Source organism: Bidens hawaiensis, unplaced genomic scaffold (genome assembly GCF_021521415.1).
Source record: "Bidens hawaiensis isolate Kalapana, Puna unplaced genomic scaffold, B.hawaiensis_p1.1 tig00034618_1, whole genome shotgun sequence".
In the NCBI taxonomy this organism is placed as follows: domain Eukaryota; kingdom Viridiplantae; phylum Streptophyta; class Magnoliopsida; order Asterales; family Asteraceae; genus Bidens; species Bidens hawaiensis.
In genome coordinates, this window is record NW_027495989.1 from 67,553 (window position 1) to 74,051 (window position 6,499).

Sequence of the window (6,499 nt, forward strand, 5' to 3'; positions counted from 1 at the left end):
TCTAACAACTGACACACAAATCCTATCATATACAATAACAAGATAAGCGTACTAAAAAATGCCCTTTTAATTGGTGCCATTGTTGGATCTTCCGTTTATGTTTCTTTCTTGCATTTTTTAAAGGAGACGACCCCTTCAATAAACTAAACTAGAAAAAAAAGCATTACAAGTAATGCCTTTGGAGTCGCAGAACAGTTCCATAAGGACGCTCACCAACAAAAAAAAATCATAAAAAACCAAAGTTGACCAACCTAAACACCACTATCTCAAACAAATTTGACAACTTGTCCCAAATCCAAACAAACATCAAGCCTAAATATCCAACAAAGACCATAACCAAAACTAAAGAACGAAACCAACCCACAACAGTTATAACAAACCAATACACAAACAAAATGTTAATAACTTCAGCCACCAATGCTTGAAGTCTTCATGTTGTAGCAGCAAGACATGATATAATATAAATAGAGTGTAAAATGAAAGTGAATATGACTTATACTAATTATGATAAATTAATATATTAGTTTTGGAGGGGAAAAAGTAGTAAGGTTTAATAACAAGCTACATATGTCAGAGATATTTTCTTTTATTAGGATCGATGGATTTTATAATTTACATGTTAAACTGATTTTGTAATATATAGAAAAAAGTGATAAACGTGAACTGAATCGAGACAAATTCCATGTGGTTGAAAATATTCAATCTAAAAAAACATATATATTAGTTCTATAACTATTTGATTAAATATATATTACAAAGGATTATATTTTTAAAATTACTTAATACTTTCATATTAAATTAGTTTTTGTAATAAAGTACAGAAAGCTGTGATAAACATGAATTGAATCGAGACAAATTCTGATCCAATCACGTTTTATATAAAAAGATTCTTTAAATCCAAACAAAACGTATATATTTAATTCTATAAACTTTTAATAAATGTATGTATTTTCTGCTATAATATGTACTTATTGTTATGTAATTGCACAAATGACTAGCACCCACTCCTCGGACGACTGTAAGCAGCTTCATGTGGCCGTGTTTCCATGGGTTGCTCTCGGTCACATTATCCCTTTCCTCGAACTCTCCAAATTTATAGCCCAAAAGGGTCACAAAGTCTCTTTTCTTTCCACCACTAGAAACTTACAACGTCTCCCTACTTCCCGCCTCCCGCCACTCATAAATCTTGTTAAACTCAGTGTTCAAGAGCTGCCCGAGAATGCAGAGTCGACCATGGACGTCCGCACTATTGATGTTCATTACCTCAAGAGAGCTTTCGACGGTCTTCAGCCAGAGGTCACTCGGTTTCTGGAGGAAGAGGCTCCGGACTGGATTATTTATGATTTTGCTCCCTACTGGTTGCCATCCGTCGCGGCCGGCCTTGGAATCTCAGGTGCCTTCTTCTCGATTCTCTCTACATGGCTCATCGCTTCTTTGGGACAGTCGTCCGACCGCATGATAAATGGTTTAGACAAACGAATAACAGTTGAGGATTTCTTAACACCGCGGAAGTGGATTCCATTCCCAAGCAAAGTACGCTATCGGAAGCATGAGGCCGATTGGTTGATGACCAACTTTTCTGTTAATGCTTCTGACGAGGTTTCAGATACATATCGTTTGGGGATGGTTTTGAAGGGATCTGATTGTTTGTTTATAAGACATTGTTATGAATTTGAAGAAACACTAAGTGACCCCGGGCAGATTATGGGTAATCTGGGGGCTAAGTAATGTTTCCCTCGAAGGTTAGGTCCAGCAGAGTAAGTTGTACTTCAGGGAACTTGCAAAACAGACACCGTGAGCTCGTCACTGAGAAGGGGGGGGGGGGGTTCCTCCTTGTGACCACCCTCCGGCGTGAGAATCAGTCTATATTGCTCTTTAAATATAAAAGTATATGAATACTATTAGAGCAATTATCAAGTAAGTTATACGAGATAGTAGATGATGAAATGATAATACCATTTGCTGTCTTTTATAGCCGAAGGTGGGTTTCCAAGGGGTTTAGCCGGCCCAACACGCTACCAACTGTAACCTATGCACGTGCCCTACCTGTGAGTGGTGGATAGGTAGCGGCTGACACAGAGCAGGCGTGCCGTGCACTCTTCGTCTTCTACCAACTGCAGGCTAGGCACGTGGTCTGGCAGGAGTTGGTGGGCAGGCGGCGGCTATTGGTCACAGTACTGTGGCGTGCTGTCTGCCACGCTGCTGTCAGTGAGCTGTCGCATTCTTGGTCAGATCTTTTGTCTTTACCTCGTCAGGTATCACGCAAAAGATCCTCCATACGGACTGGCCCATTTTGGCGGGAGTTTTCCCCCTCCCGCCTTTGCTCATTCTTTCAGGTGACACTGAATATTTGTAAGTGTTAAGCCTTATGCGTGTAGCTATGCTGTGCGGGTAGCCTTCCCTGATGGCTTGTATCCGCAACTGCGGGAACAGGCGGGTTACTTTACCATTGGGAGGCTTTTCCCTGCGTATGCAGCTTGCATACTGCGCGTAGGCTTCTCTGAGCATGGTGGGTCCTGCGGGAGTAGATGGTCTTTGCGCAGACATCCCTGTTCAAGGTGAGTCATGCGGGACCAACTGAGCCCTGCTGGGACCTACCTCTTCAAGTCCCCCCAGTCCAATGTTCTTCTCACGAATGTCTAATAAAGTGAGGTGAACTTTTGGACTTAAGCAAAGGGTTTTGAAAAGGGGTTTTTGTAAGGTTTTCCATGGGGGTTCTTCCCGCGGAAGTCCTTGTCACTTGCAGAAATTCCCGAGTTTCCTGCTTGGTCTTTGGGTATGATGCGGGTAGGTCTGTAACCTCCTCGCAAGTCAGGAGCATTGAGTCTTAGTTGTGCGGATTCTCCCTGTGGTTCTGGTAGTTTTTGAACATAGTGATCAATTATGTTTAAACCACCAATTCCATCTTGGAGCCTCAAACAACGTAGTACTCGATGTTCCCGCTGTGCGGGGATATTATTTCCGTTTTCACAAGCATTGCCCAGAAGATCCTTCCTGGTTTCAATTCTCAGCGGGTGCTAGGTATGTGAAGGGTTTTGCCTTTACACTGTACCTGCATCCGTCTTACGGTTACTTTACTTCCAAGGTATTCCTGGCGTCCATTCCCTGCGGGTGCTAGGTATGTGAAGGGTTTTGCCTTTACACTGTACCCGCACCCCGTCTTATGGTTACTTGGTTGCCAAATATTTTGGCTTCAATTCCCTGCGGGTGTTAGGTATGTGAAGGGTTTTGCCTTTACACTGTACCCACACCCGGCTTATGGTTACTTGTTTGCCAAGGTAAGAGGTATTTTCCCGCTTACTTTTTTGAACCTTAGTCTTCAAATTTTTAAATTTTGAAATTTGAAGAGTTGGTGGATGGATAACAACCCAATACCTCAAACGTCGTGCGACGGTTTCTTCTGACTGTGTCAGGACGTGCCAGAAGTTATGGCGACATGACATTATGTGGTCATTCCAGTTGCTTTTTCAGGCGCGTGGGCACGGGATTTCGGGCGCGTAGCCGCGAAATCTCTGGCACACGTCCTTTTGACAGCTGTTGCCAGCTTGCCTTTGCCACGCGTCATAGTTTCATTGCACCTTTGATTTCTCTCTCTTCCGTATTAAATTCATCGCATTAATTGCGATTACTATATAAAGGGGGAGAGGGTTATTTGCAATTCACACTTTCCACTTTCATCTCTTCTTCTCCAGTAATTTCCGGCGAATTTCTCTTTTTCGGTAAAGCATTACTCTGAAATCTCTTCTTTCTTCCACCATGTCTTCTCACGATGCTGATGATCAGAAGACTGCTGGCGAATGCCAGTGTTCTCTTCCTGTCGAGCTGTACCAGTATATCGTCAGGAAGTTCATGCTCGAGTCTCTCGAGCCTGAGTTTCCTGAGCCCCACCATACTGTGTACGATGCCCCTAGTGGCAAGATCGGGGTTTATGCTGCATTCTTTGTCTACGGGAACCTTAGGTTTCCGTTGACAAAGTTTGTGTACCGTGTCCTAGAGAGGCACGGTGTGCACCTGACAAAGGTGCACCCCATGGCCATTGCCAAGGTCCGGCACTTTGAGTGGGTGTGCCGGATACTGGGCCTTGAGCCCCTCGTTGACCGCCTGATGACCTTCTATACTTGGAGGTGCATCCAAGGGTGGTACACTCTTACAACCCGTATCAAGGGTTTAAAGATTTGTACCACCGAGCGGAGTCTTCGCTCATGGAGAAGAGAGTTCTTCTTCATATCCGCTCGAGCCATCCCCATTGCCATGAAGTTCAAGAATGGCCAGACGCTTCCGAACCTTCCCGCCATCAACTATGAGGAGGCGGAATGGTTCTCGAAGATATCCCGGGTCCAGTCCCCGGTTTTCCGTTTTCCGGAGTCGGCGATGGTGATGCTGGGGATGAGCCGGGTGTGGAAGGCGGCGAATGCGGATAAGGTTCCGATCGTCCTTGAATATGGTTCGAACTCTGTCCCTTATGGTACGTCTTGTTTCATTTTGCTGACTTCGATTTTTTCTAACTTTCTTGTTGATTTCAGAGGGGAACGATCTTCAGTCGCTCCTGAACCCGCGGGAGGAAGATGGTCCCGCGCGGATGGGTACTCGTGCTCTGGACGAGAACTAGTTGCCCATCTTAGAGCAGACCGCGGGTCGGTTCGTGGAGGTTTATCCGCCAGGCCAAGAGATCCTGAGCCACCGACGGCCAGGTAAGCCTATCTTCTACCCTGAACCTCTCAATGCTGTGCCTGCTGCTGGAGTTGACATTTCTTCTTCTGAGGAATCCGCAGAAGGTCCTCCACTGGTGCGGAAGAAAAAGGCTGCCGTCGGGAAAGGCAAGGAGAAGGTGGCCTCTACGGCCGACCCGGTAGTCCTATCTGACTCGGAGTCAGATAGTGCAGAGGTGGCGGGGAAGCCCGGTGGTGAGGAGACCACCGCTCCGGAGGCTGTAGCTGTTACCTCCGGGGAGGCAGCGACGACGACGGTTACCGGTGTCAAGAGGCCGGCTCCATCGGGTTCGCCCCCGCTCGTCCGTACGTTCAAGCTCAAGAAACCCCGTAAGTACCCCCATAATTCTTGTCTAGATTTGTTGTTTCAAATAAATTTTTCTAACACTTTTGCTTGTGCAGGTGTGGATGTTGACGCATTCCAGGGTGGAGTTGGAGCAAGTATTCCCCCGCCAATGAGGGAAGGCTCGGTCAGCCTTCCCGAGGCGTCGACCCAGGCGTCTGCGCCTGCTTCCGTTGGTTCCAGCCTTCCTGAGGCTGTTCCAGCTGAGAAGGTGTCTCCGCCGGCCGTGAGTGCAATTTTTACAGCATCTTTCACGGAGCCGGCGGTTACTGTTGCTGAGGAGGCGACGCCAACAATGGCTACCACAGCGGCTGCCACTATACCTGCGCCAACAATGGCTACCACACCGGCACCGACGGCCGGACCATCAGGTACGCGCCGGGCTTCCCGCCGATCTATGCCACCTTCCCGTCTGCCTGACCTGTTGGATGGATTTCCTTTAGGTTCAGGTGATGGGTTTGGCGGCTATCGGCCTGTTATTGACCCTACAGGTACGTAGGGTTCTTTTTCCTTTGTATATTTTTGTCATCTTTTCCTAACTGCCTTTGTTTCTTTTGCAGTGTCGGATTCCAATGAAGTGTATGTTCCAAGATGGAACATACGCCGAGGAACAACCCTTCGCACCCCTGTGGAGTGCGTGGATTGGGCTCGCCACGCTGCTCCTCATGGTGCGTTGGGGGAAGCCATGGCTAGCTACCAGGAGGGCAGGCTAACCAATGAGCTTCGGGTTCTCCAAGCCCGGATGCAGCCCCGCGTCGAGCTGCTTTGTCGTGAAAACGACAAGTTAAAAGCAGCTCGCGCCAAAGAAATATCTGAGACGCGGGCTCTGCGGGAGGAGAACCGGCAGTTGGCCGCTGCCGCCGCCGAGAAGGAGAGAGCATTCAAGGCCCTCGAGGTTGAAGTCCAGGCGCGACTCGAGGCCCGCTCCAAGGCTGCCCAAGCTGTGAATGAACAGCTTCGGCTGGCTAAGGAGACTGCGCGAAACTCAACTGAGAGGGCTGCCAAGGCTGAAGCTGTTGCTGAGCCGCTTCGCGAAGAGAATGAGCAGCTTAAATGCAAATTAAAGGCTCTTCAGCATGCTCATGACGCCTTGGCAATGGAAGATGCCAAGAAGCTGCAGGAGATCCTTGACCAGAGGGGGGTGCTTGACCGCACTGAAAGGAAACTCAAAAGCGTCGAAGAGGCTGCCGCCAAGGAAGTTCAACTTGCCAACCTTGATAAAAGCGGAGCCGAACGTGCTTACAAAGAAAGTCAAGCTACCCTCCAATGGCTGCTTCGAGAAGCGTTGCCTCAGGTATCTTTATCTTTTTCTTTACGCTTTCCGCTCGTAATTAGAAAATGTTCTAACTTGTAATTTTCTTTTGTAGGTTGTGCGTCGGGTCCTTTCAGAGACCTCTTACGACGATGCAATGAGCGCAGCCCTCAACGCTTCTCATGAGGATGGGGA

General features: G+C 47.6%; 1 pseudogene; it reads left to right on the forward strand.

Annotated features, from left to right (window-relative positions):
• Positions 1–990: 990 nt before the first annotated feature.
• LOC143586366 (UDP-glycosyltransferase 91D1 pseudogene) lies at positions 991–1,728 on the forward strand (annotated as a pseudogene).
• The last annotated feature ends 4,771 nt before the right edge of the window (positions 1,729–6,499 follow it).